This window comes from Gobio gobio (genome assembly GCF_949357685.1).
Source record: "Gobio gobio genome assembly, chromosome: 23".
In the NCBI taxonomy this organism is placed as follows: Eukaryota; Metazoa; Chordata; class Actinopteri; order Cypriniformes; family Gobionidae; genus Gobio; species Gobio gobio.
The window spans coordinates 27385602-27407560 of record NC_137119.1 but is presented as its reverse complement, the minus strand read 5'-3'; the positions used below and the strand labels follow the sequence as shown (position 1 = coordinate 27407560).

At 42.0% G+C, this 21959-nt stretch overlaps 1 protein-coding gene across 2 annotated transcripts in view; it reads right to left on the bottom strand.

Moving 5' to 3' along the window:
- Positions 1-21959, bottom strand: part of pkia (cAMP-dependent protein kinase inhibitor alpha) — a 48386-nt gene that overhangs the window by 10299 nt on the left and 16128 nt on the right. The window contains exon 1 of one of the 2 annotated variants that reach the window (XM_079806152.1): positions 11699-11803. The exons of the other annotated variant lie outside the window; for it this stretch is intronic. The gene's annotated coding sequence lies outside the window, so the exon portion shown is untranslated. Of the gene's footprint in view, positions 1-11698; positions 11804-21959 lie in introns of those variants that run through there. 2 annotated transcript variants of the gene reach the window in all.

Here is a 21959-nt window from a genome sequence, read left to right as displayed (position 1 = left end):
GTTTGTTCTTTCTGAAGCCGTGGTTTTTTTTTTTTCGCCAGCTGTGGGAGAAATCGGTCACCAGCGGTCGACGCAAACCCATGCGTTCTTCTTCTGCTTTCATGACTTCTATCTCCCTACCCGCTATTGTCGGCTGCGCAACCATGTGAGAGAATTGTGTTAAGCACGTGCAATTAAAACGTGCACGTCCTGCTTATGCGCCTGTATTTTATGCTTTAGTAAAATGAAATGCAAATTATAGGCTAAAAGACATTACACAGGTACAAATGGAATGTTATAATGGAACATTGCGCTCCCCAACTCGCGAAAGGTCGGATTTGCTCCATCTTTTGATTAAGTTTTGTTTAGAAAACCTTGAATCCATATAAGACACACGTCATTAGACACAATCCATGTCATTAGAATCAATGAATACATGGAATTAGACACAACGTGCACACATGTGCAGGCCAATGTTTTTTTGTTGTTGTTGTTTTTTTTGCGGTGATGGCGGTGACAATCTCAGACCCGCGGTAGGCGTCACGTGACCGCGGTATTGCGGTAATGCGGTAACCGGCCCAGCCCTAGGTGTGAAACCAAAAGGTTTTGAACAGTCTGGATATACACTTCAAAAAATTCCAAAATATCAATACATTTGAGATGCAATACAAACATAATGTCTGGACACAATACAGTATATAGAGAGAGGGTCTCAATATTCCATCCTGCAGTGCTGGTTTGTGTTTGTCATTTTTTTTCATTTTTTATTTTTATTATGTGCTGTCCGTTACCAGTGTTGGTATCTGTAAGATTTCCTTACCATTGTTGGTATCTTATTATTATTGCAATGTAATTATTAAGTTACCAAAGATATAACAGTTACTTATCGTCCTCGAATGTAATGTTATGAAGTAATTGTCTAATGAAAACAAAAAGGAAGCTCATTATGTTATGTTATATGATTTATGAGAAATGGGGGTAAGATTAAAAAAGTTTTCTTCTTCCCACTCCTTTTTGGGCAAACGGGAAAATAACCTTGCACATGACATGCAAGCTTTTTGTTATTGCATTGCAACTAGGGATGGGCATTTTTGTCAATTTCTCATTTCGATCGATAGGTCTCAAAAACGAGTACTCGAGTACTCGGGGGCGGGGCATGTGCAGGGGGCGGGGCATGTCCGTCATTGAGATGATGAAAACTGTTATGAAAATGGTTGTTGACAAATACAAACGTGACATGAAAACAGGTATATGAAAACATGAACATATAAAACAAAAAAATAACTGCTAGATTATGATGCATAAATGTCTTTGAACAGGGCCGCCCGTGGCATAGGCGGAATAGGCAAATGCTAGGGGCGCCACTCATCCATAGGGGCGCCAAAATGTATTACTGATACTATTTTATTAATTCGAAATATTAACTAAACTAAGTGCCCTGCCTCTTCCCGGTCCGCCTCATCAATCTCCCCCCGCCGAGCTACTTGAAGTGCGTCAGAAATATAACGCGCGATCAGTTTAACGTTGGGAATTTGTTGTGTCGTGTCGCCTCTCGCCGCAGAAAGGATTGCTTTCATTTTTTACGGTGCTTGGCCGCTCGCGCCAAGTGTAGACACGGTGAAAGTTGCCTGATATGATGGATGGCCGAATTGTAGTGTCAAAAAAGACAGAAGCCCTCTGATGCAGGGAAGATAAGGGATACACTGCAAAAATGCTCTTCTTACTTAGTATTTTTGTCTTGTTTCTAGCCTAAATATCTAAAACTTCTTAAATTAAGATTCATTTAGCCTACTAGATAAGTAAAATTACATAAGATATATTTTCTTGTTTTCTTGAAAATAAAATCAAAATTAAGTGAGTTTATTAGCCTGGGAAAAGCCAGACAACTTCCGGCAAATTTAGATTTGCTCTGCAAGTAGTCTGGCAAAGACCCCATTCAAACCCATTTCTAAACCCTAGAAATCGCGGCACCAATTAGAAACGTTGGGGCGGGCTTTAGACGATGACGACAGCGCAGCGACGTTGAAGCAGATTTGCCGCTACTGTGGAGCATCACTCGTTCGAATCAGCTATCGCGTCTGTTTTAAGCGATTTAAACTTTTCCTTTTCGTTAAAACCCGAGCAAAGAACAACACTCGAAGCCTTCATATCTAAAAAAGATGTTATCGCTGTCTTACAGAGTGGATTCGGCAAAAGTCTGATACCAGCTTGGCCCTTTGGTGGCTAAACGAGTGGGTCTTAGCGAGAGCCCTCTGGTAGTGTTAAAGGGGGGGGGAACACTCAGTTTCAGTCAGTCTCATGTCAATCTTGAGTACCTATAGAGTAGCATTGCATCCTGCATATCTCCGAAAAGTCTTTATTTTTATTATAATTATAAAAGGAAGATGCGCTGTTCCGAGTCTTTCCGAAAAAAGCCGTGCGGCTGGGGGCGTATCGTGTGGGCGGAGCTAAAGAATGTCGAGCGCGCACCGCTGTTACTGTGTTGAGTGCGTCTGAAAGCTGCGTCATCCCTAAAAGCGGAAAAAAACTTTATTCAACATAAAAAATGGCTTTTAATCAGATACAGCCATACATCTATGATCCGGAATCAGACCCAGAGGCTGAAGTTGAACAGGAGCAGCAGCAAAAGCACTAACTATATAATATGCTCAGCGGCTTGTGTTATTTACACATTTGTACTTTAATTATATCGTGTGTGTGTGTGTGTGTGTGTGTGTGTGTGTGTGTGTGTGTGTGTGTGTATGTGTGTTTACGCGTGGTTTGTGTAGACATGATTTGTAGTAAGCGGACTGGTTTTGCGCGTCAGGCTAGTGTTTACATAGAAAGACATGGAATAGTAGCGCATTTGAATGAAGAAGCGCGCATATTTAGTTCAACATATTTCCCCATTCTTTGTGTATTGTTGTTTGGAGTGCTTTTACAATACACAAACATACACATATAGTGGCCAGCTAAACAAATGTACACACTATACATCGCATGCTCCATTGATCAATACGTGATCATGTTTGGGCTACTTGATGGGCATAGGCAAAAACAGACATTTGAAGCAGTCTTACTCACTGCCTGCGGTTCCAACGTTGGGACCTTTATCGTTGGGACCGCTCCATCCTTCAGTATTAGGCGATTTGAAAATCCGGAAAAGCAAATTCCATCCACTTTTGCCTTAACGCGGGGTTATTTGGCTACGAGCCAGCGCTTTGATGGGCGTTTCCTATTGCTTTCACGCGCTCTCTCTCTCGCGCGCGCGCGCGCGCTCTTCCGGTAGAATTGTCCGTACGGCCCATACAAGGAAATTCCGCCCTGTTGACGTCAAGCGGACCCATGATCGAAAAAAACTTTCCGAAACTTATGACTAACAGGAAGTACTAATTTTGGCAAAGAAATACTCCCATCAAACGTCCATCTTAGCTTTTGAAACTGTGTCCATGTTTAGCATGGGCATTTTAGCATGGGCATAGCATTTTCCAAGTCTTTAACAGTGCAAAAAGATCAGTATGCATGAAACAGCATTTCACCCCCCCTTTAATGTTTTACAAAATATAGTTTTAAGTCCTTTTCAGGCGTGAATGTAGTTGTTTAAAGCTCAAATATGTGGTTTATTTATAAAGAGAGAGCCTTTTTTAAAATTTTATCTGCCGTTTTCGGAGTTGTGAGCGCCAGTGGTTCAGCGGCGCTCAATTGATCATTGATCCCGCCGAGAGGCGCCTTTCCTCGGCCAGTCCTTCTGCCGTCTGCCGCTGGCTCTGATGTCTCTGTAGTGGTTAAACCGTCTCGTCTTGTGTAGATCTAACGGCTGATCTTTGCTCTCATTAATCTATAATTTGTTCCTAGACAGATCGTTTTGTCTGAGGGCAAAGTGAAGTTTCATAACTTTATATTTTTAAGATATTAAACTTTACCGTTGTAGTCTCCTAGCGCTGACTTTGACTGAATTGCTTTATTTATTGTATAGCTTCTTATACCTTTTACTTATACTTTTATGATTGCTATGGATGATCACACATAAACTGACATTTAACAAAAAGAGACTGGGTTGTGTTTTGTGTCATATTTAATTTATTACAGTGATAATCATAGCCTATTATGTGTGTGTGTGTGTGTGTGTGTGTGTGTGTGTGTGTGTGTGTGTGTGTGTGTGTGTGTGTGTGTGTGTGTGTGTGTGTGTGTGTGTGTGTGTGTGTGTGTGTGTGTGTGTGTGTGTTTTTAAATGTAAACGAAAAGAGGCTGGGTTTTTTATATTTCGTTTTGTTATAAACATGCATTGAAGATAATATGCATTGCCTGCACTACATATACAAATATATACTGAGTGATACTGTCAAGAACGCTGCTTGTCCATTAGCAGACTAGGCGGACTAGTTTCCTCCCGTCCTCGGGAGTTCATTCTCCGGAGTCAAACTTGGTAAGTCACGGAAGCAAGTCAGAAGTTCGCGTACGAAATATGTCATAAAAAACACCACTGCCTCATTTCATTAAAAAAATAAATAAATAATTAAACATAATAATAGCCACATGAATGTGGTTCAGGCAACGCATAGCTAGGCCTACATTGATTATCTTATATATTTATAATAAAACGAAGTATAAAACACCATGCCTCTTTTCGTTTACATTTTAAAAATAATATATTAAACATTAATATGTGGTTTAGGTAAAGTGACCAGATTTCTGAAATGGAAACCGGGGACATTTCCTATTTGAGAACACAAGTACAGACAAGAACGCATATTGAGAAACGGCCAGAGTCTCAGATGTTTCTCCGTCGCTCTGCATACGTCATCTCCCTCATCGCCCTGATTGGTTTTAGGTCTATCCAATTGCGCCGAGAGGCATTTGAGCGACGCCCGTTGGTGACGCCCCTTTGGAAATGATTTGTCTATGAAGCTTTGCCAGACCATAACTCAGTTACTACTGAGAATGGTCTGGTTTTAACCAGGCTATGAGTTTATGCTTAAAACAAGCTAAATTATCTGGGGTGAGAAAAATAATCTAGTTTCTGATTAAATCTTGTTTCTTGTTTCCGTCCCAAACAGAAATAAGATAATTTTTCTCACCGCATTTGGCAGATAATTTTGCTTGTTTTAAGCAAAAACTCACTTAATTTGAGTGTTTTTTCCCCCCAGAAAACAAGAAAAAATATCTAATGTCATTTTACTAGTAAATACATCTTGATTTAAGATTTTTTTTTATATTTGGAAAAAAAATACTAAATAAGAAGAGCATTTTTTGCAGTGTAAAGACAGAGGTAACGTGATGTAGGCTTATTGATGAATGAATGTACAGTTTATTTAATTGCATAGTAGTAAAATACTTATGTTCGCTAATTCATTCCAGTTTTACCTTAAACTTTATGCAAACAGCTGTTCTGGGTTCTCGAGAGGCCACAGCCAGTGTGATTTTGTAAATAAAAACGCATGCAATATCACTTTTTTAATAGCCTAATGTTTTTACTCTACAGTTGTGCAGTTTTAAGGGGACATATGGCAATTTTAAAATGTATTTGCCAAAATTAGTAATGATATTCATATACAGGTTTATTTAAAATAGCAACATTTTATTTAAAATTCACATTAAATATCTACATTTCTCAGTTTAATTCATGGTGAAAACATGAATGTGCATAGTTTAGTGGAAGATTGCTGCCATCTACTGGAAAACAAACACTTTTGCTAGTTCTCAATGAATAGTTTGTGCATGAATGCTGGATGCTATTACTCTTGCTTTTTGTGTTTAAGCTGTAATGTGGCATAGGTGCTATTTTTTTATAGTTTAACTATCATCAGCCTTTTAAAAAATAAAATAATAATAAAAATATCATGAACATAATGACGGGGTAGAATGGACTGGACATCATATAAAACAACAACAATGAAAATAAAAATAAAAACATCAATGCATTACAAAAATAAAACAGTAGTAATTCCATAACTTAGACTGATAACATGTAGTGCTAAACCTTACAAGGGGCACCAAGTAAAATCTTGCCTAGGGCAGCAAATTGGTCAGGGCCGGCCCTGTCTTTGAAAAAGAAACATCTTTATAAAATGACTGTCTCAAATAACCAAGTCAGTAATATCGAGCATTGCCTTTGAGCTGAAACTGTGAAATAACACCACCCTGCAGAGCTTGCTAGCTGGTTAATAAACTCAACCAAACGGCAAACGCACCATATATCAATAATAATATGAAGATTATTATGAACCTATTACGACATAAATCAACACAAAAGGACGTGAATGCGCAAGTGAACTTCAGCGTGCTAGATTTTACAGGCGAAGGGTTCGAAACGGAACATTTTGAATGCGCTCTTCCCTTAACAACGCTGATATACGGACAACGAAAGCACACAGAAACAACATTTTATTAAAATCGTGTTCTCATTATAATGCTTTGACAGATTGACTCTGCACATCATGATCTTAATTTTATTATTCATGATCGAAGTGTTTACAGACATCACTGCGCGTTTTCGAACTCATAACGAAAAACAACTTTAAATAAACTATAGGTCTACTGTTAAAAAAATATGATAACAGTATAGCACTGCTGCATTACTAATATCAATGATTCTATGAAAGAAATAGCCTATCTAAAAAGAATTTGACTGTCTCTAAACCATCATGTCGAGCATGAAATATGCGTTTGAGCTGAAACTGAAGAGAATAAACAACAGCCGGTATAACGGCAGCGCTTTGCTAGTTTATTAAGGCCTGTACACACCGGGACGAATATCGCACGCGCTTATCGCCAGCGTTTTTCGTGACGTTTTTCTGCGCGTCTTGAGTGTTCACACCCAAATGATTTTCACTGGCGATGCGCCGAGTGAACGTGCACATTCAGTAGATAGCGCTCCCAGAACACAAGGTGGTGCTGCGGCACTTTACACTTCAGACACTCGCTTGTCACACAGAAGAAGAGGAGAGACAGTATTTACGTGCTTGCCAAAACCACAGATATATTATGTCTTTGACAAAACCATTCACACACTTTTTGCTAACTGGCAAGCAGCATTAGCAGCTCATCTTCTTTGTCTACTTACTACTTCTTCGTCGTATCAATGTGTGCTCGGCAAGATCGATTTTGTGCTTGAGCGCCACCCAGTCGTGTTTTACGGTCACTTCAGCAGCTCCAGGCACGTGAACAAAAGTGCTGATCTCATTGGTCGGACAGTTTTTAACGCGCCGCGTCAAAATATAAAAACGAACCCAAGGCGTTTTTTTTTAAATGACGCTTTTACGCCTGGCGTTTTACGCGTCGGTGTGCACACTCACATTGGCGCCCATTGTTTAGTCACGAGGCGTTAAATGTCGGCGATAAACGCGCGTGAAAATCGTCCCGGTGTGAACAGGCCTTTAAGCTCAACCAATCGCTTCTTATATTAGATTAACCAGATAGACAACATAAAAGTAATCTTACAACGTGCATCTGCAGACAAGGACGCGAATGCGCACATGAACTTCACGCGCTTCACGCTAGTTTCTCTGTGGATCAGCTGATACACGGGGAACTAAGCACAGTTCATTTACAGCATTCTTATTTCCATCGTGTTCTCATTATAATGCTATGTAGGCTATGACAGATTTGCGCTGCACATCTTGCACTAACCATTCAATGATCACAATGATTCCAGACATCACTGCAGTGCACGCCTCAGTTTCACTTTATTTCGCCGCGGTCAGGAGGCGTGTTGTATAACGCTAACCAATCAGACCTCCGGTACCGCGCAAAATGACGCAATAACCAGTAAAAAAGAGGCACTTTTTTTTTCAGGGCGATCATCGTTCTCATGATCGATGATCGCTGTCACGTTCGAGTACTCGATTACTCGACCACTGTTGCCCATCCCTAATTGCAACCGCACAAATTGTCAAAAAAGATGCTATTTATGTTTTTTTGTATAAAAATGTTTACTTGCCCAAAATAAACTAAATATATATATTATTTTTAAACGGCTCTTCAGAACCCTATGGGTGATGTCACGGACGCTACAATAAAATGTTCTGTGGGGTATTTGGAGCTAAAACTTCACATACATACACACTCACACACATTTTACATCTTGTAAAAAGTGGCAATCAACCACCCCTTTAATAATTTATTTTTCCTTTTTTAGTTCATGTTAACTAATGTAGTTCAATAATATTAACAAATGAAACCTTATTGAAAAAGTGTTAACGACATCTTTGAATGGAAGCGTGACTCCTTATTGATACATTTTCAAACTGATTCAACTACTGATCAGTGTTTGGACAAAGACTCTAACCGTTCTAACCATTAGGAATCCCAAACATTGAACAATGTAAAGATTATACAAGGAGCCATAATCTGGCCTAGATAAGAAGATAAGCTTGGATAAGGGACTGTTGTTTATTCTGTCTCACATTTGTGATCTCATGCATTTCTAAATTGTCCTTCTGGATATCTTTCTTATCTGAGATTCCTCTGTATGTTGTATGAAAAAAAAAGTACCATAAAATGTTTCAATGCTCTGATCCCCGAGTCAAACACGTCAAAACATATGTGGCACAAATCTGCAAGATTATAGAATTTTGTTGAACTAAATATCACTCATGAGATGCAAGGACGGTCTTCCCTGAGCTCAGAGTTATATATAGCCCATGCTAACATCTCAGTACAGTCATTCTCAGCTGTTGCATTCAAAATGGTGCTACTGTGTGGTGAAACACCCATAAGGAGGTCATCCTTACAGGCCTGTTTAACAGTATAAAAAACAAATCACATACTCCATTTCTCAAACAAAAATATTTACTTTTCGATTCTCCTGATTTGGGTTACTAAATAAGTGTATTATTTTAAATGTATGCAGAAATACAGAAAATGTTGCCCCTATTATGCTTTTTTTGTTGGACATTACCTTTCATGTAGCGTGTAATATAGCAGGTCTGCAAAGTTTCAAAGATCAAAGTGCACAATAAATAGAGTTATTGTCTCCCAAAAGAAAGAACTGATTCTGAACTGTCTGAAACGAGTTGTCAGTAATTGCAGTCTTACTTCCTGCACAAACCTACGTAGGTTTGCAACAACTTTGCACAATGCCCGTCTATGGTCTTCACTGGTTGCTTGCAAACAATGGCTATTTTGACCCGCCCTCAAACACTGTAGTTGTAGCTGAAGCCTGGAAAAGTTTGGTTCGTGTTTTCGACATGTCGACTATGCTGGGGAAGCAAATCCACTTCGCATGCACTTCCAAAAGTTGAGGACTGCATTGGAAGCAGAGTATGTGAGCGGAGTGGAGTGGCGTGATTTTGAATGGAGTGAGGAGCGGATTTTTTAAAAGTTGGAGCGTCATGTTTTTCACTTGCTCTGAGAGCGCTCCTCTACCGCTCCATCATGAGTACAATTCATGCCAACGGCCCATAATATAACAGCATTTTTAGCCAGAACTCACACGTAAAATACATTTAACTAGCTTGATACAGATGGACCATTCAAATCAGAAAGAATGTAAAGGTTATGATGACGCCGATGGACATGAGCGGGATGTTATAGTTCAAGGAATTTTTTGGTACCTTCTACGCCTACTGAATATAATCGGGAATGTAATCTTACAGTGCTTATCTGCTTACAGTTATCTGTATCTGATTTTGAATGAGCAGAAATATGGAATGTATTTACCCATAGATAAAATAACCATCATCTTACCAAACAAAATTTGCACTGCAAAAAGGGTTAGGTAATGCAATGATATTTAACTTTTAATGCTGATAAAGCCTAATAAGCTTGGCATGTCTTAGGAATAAATATTTGCGCACTAGTGTTCCAATAAACCATGTTGAAACTATATCCATTTTTTCATTTAATGTAGGCTGTTATAAACCAAACTTTTGTGATATTCAGAGCTTACTTAAATACTTTAGCCGCAAATTTCCTCGGAGCGAAGATGGAGTGGCCTTTCTGATATCAGTGAGCGAGGAGCGGGAAATGGTGAACCCGGAGCGGAGTGATTATTGAATGCTTAGAGCGTGGAGGGGAAATTGCTGCTGCTCCACTCCACTTCTGATTGGAAGTGCAATTAAAAAGACCAATCAGAGCAGAGTAGGCACTCAGAAAGGTGGAGTTTAGAGAGACTAAATCCATTTCAGACACAGAAAAGAGGTGGTGCTGCCTGCAATGTATATTTTTATATATATTTTTTTCTATTGGTGACCTCCAAAACAAAATTGCAAACCTTTAAAATAGCAAAATATGGGCATTTTAAGGGTGCACATACTTTTTTTTATCACCGCTGTACTTAAAATACCATATCATCACATTCTATTAAAATGTATCTGTCTGTAAACACCAAATTAATTGTCTTATTTCTATATATTAATGGGAAAGAGATGTAATTTAAAGCTCACTTGGCATAGGAGTACAGGTCCAAGTCCAAAATCAATACGGACGTAAGTGAGCAGTTCCTCAAGGCAACAGTGACATCCATGCAGAACAGTCCCACACACTTTACTTTGCCTATATGAAAACCTCTGTGCAATCCAACAACGCACCCTCCAAAACAGCGTGTGCAACAGTTTGGACAAAACAGCCCAAACAAACACATATAGCAATAGAGGTTCAGTAGATGGGAAGCAGTTAAGGGTGTGCCTCTTTTTTGCATAATGTGCGTACCAATGATGACTGAGTCCTGGGATAGAACAGGTTGCAAAGGTTAGAAAATAAAAGTCCATGTACCATGGAATTAATTTGACATATCAAATATATTAGTGTTCAATATACATTTTTGAGGATGAAGACAGAATTTAATTTTACACAATTTTATACATGTTTTCTTTATAAATGTCTGATGGTAAAATATGCATTTCTTTATATTTATATAAGTGCAACTCATTTTAATGGAAGTAAGGTATGATCTGAGAACAGGGGAATGAGTAATGCAATGTCACTATTTAATAATAATATCTAATGTAGTATAGTATATTAGATAATATAGTCAAATGAAATAGTAATTCCCATTCTAGTTATCATTTTGGATTAATTTGAAAACTTTTTTTTGCAGTTTTCAAAACTAAAGGCAAATTGTGTGACCTGTTATTCCCATGTTTCAGGAATCAGTGCCACTTATCAATCCAATTTTGACCCCCAACTCTGCAAATGAACCAACCACATATACATATAGTATAATGTGCATCATAATATTGGTGAGATAATCGTGAAAATGTGCTTCATTCATAACTAAACCCTTCAATGCCCCAAACTCAAAATATAAATCACCTTATTAATTGAACCCAAACTGAAACTAAAAACATACCTGGCTATGTAATGTGATTGTGTAATATGCCCCTTTGTTTAAATGAACACACAAACGTAACAATTTGACAGACTTATTATTTGAATTATTAGAGCGTAAAATCCAGTTTCTATTATGTACAATTAAGAAAATACAGAAATAAACGTTTGTAAGGGAAACTCGTCTCGAACTTGACATGTCACGTGCACTCGGTAATAACATCATATCAAAACATAGTATCAATATGGCATATCGCTCAAACATGACAGCTACAAGTGCAAATCCCAATGGAGCAATTCGTTCATTTACAGCACAACATACGGCGTGTGAGCTTATATGAATGCACCGTTATATAAATCTGACAGGCTACAGCACAGACGCTAATGAAACAAGGACGCGAGCGACTAAATCTATCATAGAATACCACTCACAAGGCTTATCTATAAGGCCGAGCGAATCCGCAAATCGTACCTGTTTTAGGCTGGACGTTTTTGTGTAGTTTTGTCGCTCCGGTTAATACTTCAGTAGGATGCGACGGTGCTGTCAGTGGTGCTGCTGCTGCTGGCTCAGTTCATGAGTCTGCATGAGAAGAAAGGGATGACGTAAGCGCGTTGCTGAGTGCTGATGATATGCGAGGATTATCTAAAACCATTGTAGGCTATCTGCTTATGCTCAGTAGTGGTAAGGAGTTCGACTCATTTCATTGATTCGAATCTTTTGAACCTGTTCATTGATTCGCGTGACTGTTTGTTTTGGGTGACAACGTACGGTACGCAAGTAGGTGGCGACAGTGAGTCGTGTTTTTTGTGACACGTTCACTCCGATTCTTTCAAAAGACAAAAGTCAGTTCAAATATGAGGGTCATTTTTACATTTTTAACGCCCATTTTCTCTCATTTTTGTTGAAACTGAGATTGATTTGAGCATGCCTGATTTACTGATCCTAGTTCACCAGAAGTCACGTGATCAAAAGGGAGATAATTTATTCTGAAGCAATATTCTCATTAGTGTTCTATCCAATAGTATCCAGCTGTAGCCCCGCAGCACACCAGTTTCAGAACCCCATCCACAGAACCGGAAGTGAGGGGCGGGGCTTAAATAGTCATAGTTGCGCTATCCATGTGTGGTTAGCGCTAGATATAGCGGGTATGGCAACGAGTTCAAGTTTAACGACATAATTTAGCCTACGTATCTGTGCTGTGCAGCTTCCTTAGTCCCTTCTGAACAATCCAGCTTCCAATGTTCATGCTTTGAGTTAATGACGGAACGTAAGTGACTGTTACTTTGCTGTGTAAAGGCCAATTTATACTTCTGCGTCGAGTGCACGCAGAGGGTATGGCGTACCCTACGCATAGACGTGTTCGATACGTCATACCCTACGCCGTACCACGACGCGCACCTCTCCAAAAATGTAACTACGCGTCGCGTTGACGCAGAGCGCAAGATCTGTGATTGGTCGGCTTGGTACCGGCGCATTTCCGGCGTGTTATTTCCGGCATGTTCTTCTCTGGTTCTTCTGCGCCGCCCGCTATTTTTAAATCCCGAAGTACAGCGAACAACATGTCGAACGTGGATATGGATCAAGCGACCGAGCGTTTAATTGAGGAGGTGCGGAAATTCAGGCATTTATACGACTCCTCTTCAGCCGATTATAAAGACTGCCAGATGTCAGCGAAATCGTGGAGAGAGATTTCTTCCAACGTTGGTTTGGAGGTGGCTGAATGTCTAAAACGATGGAAGAGCACCAGGGACAAGTACGTTCGCCTTCGCAAAAGACTCGCCACAAGAAGTGGAGATCCAGGCGGAAAAAAAGTCCCTGCGTTTTATTTATTTCTCTGTTTTATTTTTGTAATGCATTGATGTTTTTAAATTTTTTTATTGTTGTTTTATATGATGTCCAGTCCTTTCTGCCCCGTCATTATGTTCATGATATTATTTTTTTTTTTTTTAAAGGCTGATGATAGTTAAACTATACAAAAATAGCACCTACACCACATTACAGCCTAAACACAAATAGCAAGAGTGCATCTGGCATTCATGCACAAACTATTCATTGAGAACTAGCAAAAGTGTTTGTTTACAAGTAGATGGCAGCAGTCTTCCACTAAACTATGCACATTCATGTTTTCACCATGAATTAAACTGAGAAATTTAGATATTTAATGTGAAATGTACATAAAATGTTGCTATTTTAAATAAACCTGTGTATAAATATCATTACTAATTTCTGCAAATATATTTTAAAATTGCCATATGTCCCCTTAAAACGGCACAACTGTTGAGTAAAAACATTAGGCTATTAAAAAAGTGATATTACATGCGTTTTAAAAAACAGATATAATTTTTTTTGACAAAATCACACTGGCTGTGGCCACTGGAAAACTCAGAACATTGCATAGAACTTGCATACAGTTTAAGGTAAAACTGGAATTAATCAGCAAACATTAGTATTTTACTACTATGCAGGTAAATAAACTGGTAATAAAATGGTACATCTCACATCATCTCGTCAGCCACAACGGGAAAACCCGCCTGGTCTTTAACTGCTCTCACCAGTACCTTGGGCAGACCCTGAACCAGTACCTGTTAGCGGGCCCTACTCTTGGTGCCCCTTTGCTGGGAGTTTTACTGAGATTTCATGAACACTCCATTGCGGTTAATGGAGACATCAAGGGGATGTTCCATCAAGTCCGCCTCATCCCTGAAGATCGCCGCCTTCTAAGGTTTCTGTGGCAGGACCTGAAGGTGGAAGAGCCCCCAAGAACATTTGAGTGGCAAGTTTTGCCTTTCGGCGCAACCTGTAGCCTGTGCTGTGCGACATACGCCCTACAGCGCCATGTTGTTGACCACTGCGGGCCTGACGATGACCTGAAATTCTCGGTTGAGAACTGCTTTTATGTGGATAATTGCCTGCAGAGCATGGGTACATCGGGTGAGGCCAAACGGCTAGTTGATTGACTCAATCTTCTGATATCTGCAGGTTTTGAGTTGCGTCAATGGGCTTGCAACGATCCAAGCGTCCCGCGTCACTTGCCTCAAGAGGCCAGATCGGAAAGCCTGGACCTGTGGTTGGCACAGGATAAGTCCAACCCTCTTGAGTCAACACTTGGTCTCAGCTGGAATTGGGCAACCGACTCCTTGGGCTACAAACATAGGCCTGTGTCCTACGAGGAACCAACCTTGAGGAACATCTACAGAGTTCTAGCTACACAATATGATCCCCTGGGTTATATGTTACCTTTCTCCACCCGAGCAAAGCTCATCATCAGGCAGCTGTGGGATAAGAAGCGAGGATGGGATGACTCGAACTTACCCGCCGACCTCCTGCAGGCCTGGTTCAGCTGGGAGGCTGAACTTGAGTCCTTATCTCTACTTACATTCCCACGTGCATATGTTCCGGCGGACGTCAACCTTGCGGGTGCCACACGTGAAGGTGGACGCGTGTACATTTTGAGTTTACTCGCGCGAATCGCGCGTGACATTCACTGCACAACAGACGCGAATTCGCGTCTTGGGCGGGGCTTCCGCCAGCAGCTCGTCTCGTTGAGAAATGGCTGACATGGGCTGTGTTTACATGTCTTTTTTTTGTTAAAATCTACTGTTAATGTGTGACAAAACGTAGTTTTAAGACTTTTTCAGTCGATAATGTAGTTGTTTAAAGCTCAAATCTGTGGTTTATTTATATAAAGAGTGCCTATTTGAACATTTTATCTGCCGTTTTCGGAGTTGTGAGCTCCAGCAGACAGCGGCTCTCAGCGCTCGTCAAAGCCGGCGAGGGCAACCTTTCCTCGGCCAGTCCTTCTGCCGTCTGCTGCTGGCTCTGATGTCTCTGTAGTGTGTCTCGAGCTATAATTCATCTTGTAACGGCCGATCTTTGGTCTCATGGATCTATAATTTGTTCCCTGGCAAATCGTTTAGGCTGAGGGCAAAGATAAGTTTCATTACTTTATATTTTTAGGCTATAACTGTACGTTGCAGTTGTAACGTTAGCCTGCTAGCACTGACTTTGAATGTTTGACTGCATTGTTTGCTTTATTTCATGTATAGCTTGTTATACATTACGTATACTTTTGTAGGCCTATTATTGATCATACATAAACTTGCATTTAACAAAAAGAGACTGGGTTGTGTTTCATGTCATTTAATGTTATCAGAGTGATAATCATATTGTCTGAACCAGATATTAATATACAGATTTTCTCCTCATTGTTGTCACTACTAGAGCAAGCTCCTGATTGGTTAACGTGGCGCGTCCGGTGTGAACACACCATTATTAGTGTTTCTATTGTAGAATTACTATGCATTACCATGTGCCAGCGTGATGAGTGAGATTTATAGTGATAGAACAATGTTTATGCTGTAAAACACTGTAGGAAATAATAAGTTAACTAGTGTGAGCCTTCTGATATATAAGTTACATAGTTACGTTTATAATATTGAGTTAAAGAATTAATATCGTGCTCACGAGACCATGTGCGGACGCTGTTTGAGTAGTAGCCTTGTCTGGCCAGAAGATGTCGCCATTGCTCCTTTTGTAAACCTTTTCTAATACAGTTTAAAGGGGCTATATGCAACTTTTTCCCCAAAATAAACGTAACAATAGCCTTTTTATTTTACCATTTATGACTCAAACATCTCCTGATGAGCATACTGACACCTTGTCCGCTCACAGTGGGTGCACCTATAAGCCTGTATCCTATTTTTCCTATTTTCTGGCGGGTCGTTTTTTCCCGCGCTGTCTGCGGATGTGACGTCACCACCGCTGCGAGAGCGAGCAGAAAATAAGAGCAGTTCTGTTTTTTGGCCACAGGTGTCAGTCGCGAGTTTAAATTTCAGAAAAACGCATATAGCCCCTTTAATGTGAACTGGTCAGTGAAATAGGTGAATATATTTATATTTTTTATATTTCTCCAAGTAGTAATATTCATGTTTATGTAATTGTAGATTATGTTCAAAGGGGCATAGTAATGTTTATTGAGATATTTATGTTAGATGAACCTGATTTGTTTTATAAGTGTGGATATATTCTTTACGTTGCATAGAAATGTATGTACTGTAACTGTTTAGATGGCAGTACCTAATGGTGATTTATTTGTTTTATTATCAGACTATAATTACAATACTGGATATTGGAATGTTCTGATGAGCACTGCTGAAGTCCAATACAATCTAAAGAAGAAAGAATATCTCCTCGTCTTTATTCCTGTATTCTGACCGATACACCATCCTGTTTATTGCCTGAAACCCTAGATGAACTAGCCCTACTAGATTACCTCTTTTACACAAACACTGTAGTTTATTGTTACTTTAACAATACTACAACTTTTTTATTATTATTTAAAAAATATATTAGGCCTAATACATTTGTAACATGTTATAAAATGTTTCCCATTTGACTCTGTTCAATTGTATTATTTCCATTGAAAATAATAGACAGAGAATGTGACATTTCTATTTTTCAAATGTCAAATAAAAATAACCATTTTATACAAGGCCTTAAAGTGAAACGTGTTTCTCTGAAAGAAAACAAATAGGGCATATATAAAATATTTCTAAAATAATAGGTTTAAAACTAATTTAAACGGCACATAATAAAAAATAAAAACATGCAAAAAGTTATCTTAAAACACAAAAACACTTCGGTTACTAACGTAACCTCGGTTCCCTAAGATGAGGGAACGAGTATTGCGTTTTGCTAAAACGCTTATGGAGGAATTCCTTTCCTCGAGATATTGAAGCAAATTTTTATCCTTTTTTATCCAAATTTTTATATTTTATCTCATCTTAGGGAACCGAGGTTACGTTAGTAACCGAAGCGTTCCCTTACGAGAGTACTCTCGTATTGCGTTTTGCTAAAACGCTTATGGGGGACCAATGCAAAACGCTGTGCTTGCTTAACGGCTCTAAAGCCGACGACACCAAACCCAGGCCAACCTAGGTGGGCCCGTAATATGATATCAATCATCCAAAAAGTCCAAAATGAGCCAGACCTGAGTCGGGTCCTAAATGAGAATGAACACGTTATACGTGTAATAATATAAAGTATAGACCAGACATAGTCGGGCCAGGAATAATGAGTGGCCAGATAATTCGAGACGTATAAGGAATGTGCTTATGACTTATACAATATTTAACCCAGACCGGACTTTGAGCCTTAAGGGGTTAAATCTGTTTACACAGCAAGAAGCCCAGCTTGTAAGGCCGGAACATCTAAATTATAGAATCTGATAAAAGTGGACTGGGAGGCCCAGCCTGCCGCCGCACATATATCATACAGAGAAATGCCAGTAGACCAAGCCCACGAAGAGGCCATGCCTCTAGTAGAATGGGCTTTAATGCCTAAAGGGCAGCTGAGATCTTTAGACTCATAGGCCAGTGAGATAGCATCCATAATCCAACGTGACATGGTCTGCTTTGTAACCGCGCACCCTCGGGTGCGGCCGCCAAAGCATGCAAAGAGCTATTCAGTTTGCCTGTAAGCAGCGGAACGCTCTATGTATATCCTCAGCGCTCTGACAGGACAGAGCAAATTAGCATCTTCTTCATCTAACGGTGATGAAAGTGCCGAAAGTGAAATGACCTGTGCTCCGAACGGAGTTGAAAGCACTTTTAGGTACATATCCATGTCTTGGTTTGAGGACGACTTTGGAGTCGTTTGGCCCAAATTCCAGACACGAGGCGCTCACAGAGAGCGCGTGCAGATCACCCACTCGCTTAACTGACGCGATCGCCAACAGAAAAGCGGTCTTTAGTGACAGGAGCTTTAAGCTCACCGAATGCAGAGGCTCAAATGCAGAGCTCTTCATGGCATCCAGGACCTTGGACAGGTCCCCTATAGGGACTGAAGTGGGGCGAGGTGGGTGAAGCATTCTAGCCCCTTTAAGGAAGCGAACAATAAGATCGTTCTTTCCCAGTGACAGTCCGTTCACTTGAATGTGATACGCTGCTATAGCAGCCACATAAACTTTGAGCGTGGAGGGGGAACGACCCGCGTCCAGAAGCTCTTGTAAAAATGTAAGCACTTCTGACACTTCACAATCATGTGGGGTCAGACTTCGCGCTTTACACCAGTCTGAAAAGACTGACCATTTGCCTGAATAGAGCCGTCTGGTCGCGGGGGCTCTAGCTTCAGTAATAGTATTCAATACATTTTCAGAGAGGTTCTCATGTACCCGTTGATGGGCCAGACGTGAAGCGCCCATAGATCGGGACGGGGATCCCAGATCTGCCGTTCCGCCTGCAAGAGGAGGTCTCTCCTCAGCGGGATCGGCCACGGAGCTGCATCTGCCATCTGACTCAGTAGTGAGAACCAAGGTTGATTTTTCCAAAGCGGGGCTATTAAAAGCACAGCGCATTCGCTCTCCCTGATCCTCTCTATGACCTGAGGTAACATTGAGATTGGGGGAAAAGCATAAAGAGGAAGGTTGGCCCATTTGTGGGCCAACGCATCCTTGTGCTTGGAGAAATATATTCGGCATTGAGCATTGTCTTGTGATGCGAAAAGATCCACTTTTGCCTCTCCAAACATGCCCCAAATTGTCTGAATTGTATGTGGGTGAAGAGACCACTCTGCAGGGGACACTTTGCCCCTGGACAGCATGTCCGGACCCAAATTCAGAATGCCTGGCACGTGAGTCGCTCTCAGCGAGCTCAGATTGTGCTCTGCCCATATTAGGACTTCTTCCGCCATTGTGTGCAGATCGATAGATTTCAGACCGCTTTGGCGATTTATATAGGCTACCACCGACCTGCTGTCCGTTCGGACCAGGACATGGTGGTGCTTTATGTACGGAAGGAAAGCTCTTAGCGATAGCGGGACCACTTTCATCTCTAGACAGTTTATGTGAAGGCTCTTCTCCGAGTCTGACCAGAGACCGGAGATTGGCCTGCCCTCGTGAAGGGCTCCCCAACCTAGGTTGGATGCATCTGTCGAGATAACTTTCCACTTCGTAACAGTGCCCAAACTCACGCCCGTCTTGTACCAGACGGGATTTTTCCAAGGAGCCAGAGCCAACACACAGCTGTGGTCTACCTTGATTTGCAATCGGCCCGAGAGCCATACGTGAGCTAGAACGCGGCAACTCAGCCAGTGCTGTAGGGGGCGCATGTGTAACAGACCTAGTCTGAGAACTGGCGCCGCCGAGGCCATGAGACCCAGCATCCTCTGAAAGTGTTTGAGAGGAATGCGTGCACCGGATCTGAGGGAAACCGCTCGGTTCTGAACAGAGAGCGCGCGCTGTGACGTCAGCCGCGCGCTCATCTGCAGTGAGTCCAATACTGTTCCCAGAAACGAAACTTTCTGTGTGGGAGACAATGAACTCTTTGCCACATTGATTCAGAGTCCCAAGCATTGTAAATGGTTGAGAAGCCAAGATCTGTGGTTTAATAACTGTATCTCTGACTGAGCTATTATGAGCCAGTCATCGAGATAATTGAGAATTCTCATTCCCCGAAGCCTCAGCGGGGTTAGCGCCGCTTCCATGCACTTCGTAAACATGCGGGGAGCCAGAGATAGTCCAAAAGGTAGCACCTTGTATTGGTATACTTTCCCCTCGAAGGCGAATCTCAAGAATGGCCTGTGATGGGGGGCTATTTGTATGTGGATAAAGGCATCCTCTAGATCCACAGTGAAAAAACAATCTCCCGGGCGAATGTGCGCGAGGATTTGTTTCATTCTCAACATTCTGAACGGGCGCTTCATAAGGGCTTCGTTCAGATGTCTGAGATCTAGAATGGCCTGAGACCACCACCCTTCTTTTGGCACAAGGAAGTAGCGACTGTAAAGCCTGACTCGCTCTGTGAGGGGTGCACGGTTTCCACCGCTCCCTTTATTTAACAGTTCGATATTTCGGTTCGAAGCACGTGACTCATGTCGCTTCTCACTGCTGTCTCTACCACAGTGCGAAAGCACGGTGGTCTGTGAGCGAACTGTAGTGAGTAACCTTGTTATCGAAACCAAGGGTTGAATTAATTTGTGGGGCGGGTCACTGAGTAACAGGGACCTGTTAGCCTGGTTGCATTGTGCTAGTAGCACTGTGAGAGGCGGCGTGCACTGAATGGTGACGCATGCCTTATTTGGGTCGCCGAGTAGCGCTTACCAAGGGGATTGTGTTTGTGTACAGAAGAGCACGTTGCTCACAGGCTCGTTGACTGTGGAAATAGTGTTCCCAGCCGCCTGAGTGCAGGGGGCCGGAGAACGCAGAATAGCGGCGAACGCTTTAATTGTGTCGCCGGGGAAATGGTGCATGTGTACAGGCGAGCGCATTTGTTTGCGGGCTCGTCGATTGTGGGAATAATGTTTCCAGCCGCCTGAGTGCAGGGAGCTGGGGAACATAGGGAAGTGCTTGAGTGTAGGGGTACAACTTGATGTTGGCACACTGCCTACAGATGAACTCGTAACACTGTGTTTGGAAAGTGTTACTGTAAAGTGGACGCATTCTTGCGGATTAGTCCACGTGCACGTTAGTGGCAGGGCTAATGGATAGCGCGTGCTCTGCAGGCGCGGGTCTGCCTAGCCACTAGAAAAGCTCTGATTCATTTTAAATAATGTGTGGTGGCGCGCACTGTATAATGGGCGCCACTACATTAGAGTACTCGCGGCGTACGCCAGCGAGCGAATTCACAGAGGTAAACGCATAACACCGTTAATGTGCAAACGAGCATGTTTGACCACAGGCTAGTTATTGCAATATATATCTCCAGTCACCTGAACTAAGGGAACTGGGAGAATATCAGGTTTATTGAGTGATTTTGTGGCACTGAATTAACAGTGCTTGTGCTGGAGTGCACACTATGTAGTGGACACGCACATTACCTACAGTGTTGAACCACTCCAGCCGCCTGAATAGGGGGACTGGGAGAAGTGATATTTGAGGGAAAAAAGGCGCAAGCTTGGCAGCCATTTTATGACACCGTTATGCTCTAGACTGAGAGCGCGTGTTATGACGCGCTCTAGTCAGCGAATGCGCGCTGTGCAGAGAGCGCGCTTGCTGCCAAAGGTAAACAGCCTTATATGGCAGCGCGCGCTCTCTGCACAGCGCGCATTCGCTGCAGCGAGAACGGCTGTGACGTAAGCGCGTTCTCGATATATCCAGCAGCCTGAGTTCGCATGTCTACTCTAGCATTCTCTGTCCGCGGCATATCAGGGCGGCGGAGCGAGAGAGAAGGAAAAGTGAGGAGAGCTTAGGTTGAGTTCACTCGTGTGCAGAAGTGCATATCTTCTGTCCGCGGCGCTATCCGCGCGGCGGCAGTATAACATTCTCTGTCCCTGGCCATTTTCAGGGCGCCGGAAGTGAGAGAAGAAGGCGAGTGAAAAGCCCCGTATGTCCGCGGCGCCATTAGCGCGGCGGGGATATAACATTCTCTTTCCGCGGCCATTTTAGAGCGGCGGAGGGGAGAGAGGAAGGCGAGTGAAGAGCTCCGTATATCCGCGGCGTCATTAGCGAGGCGGGGATATAACATTCTCTGTCCGCGGCGCAATTCAGCGCGACGGAATGAGAGAAAGGGAGAGCTCCGTATGTCCACGGAGGGGACATAACATTCTCCGTCCGCAGCGCTTCTCAGCACGACGGAACGAGAGAAAGGCAGAGCTCCGTATGTCCGCGGCGCCATAGAGCGGCGGGGATATAACATTCTCTGTCCGCAGCGCATTTCAGCGCGACGGAACGAGAGAAGAGGAGCGCTCCGTATGTCCACGGCTTTATTGAAGCGGCGGAAGACCAATGTTCTCTGTT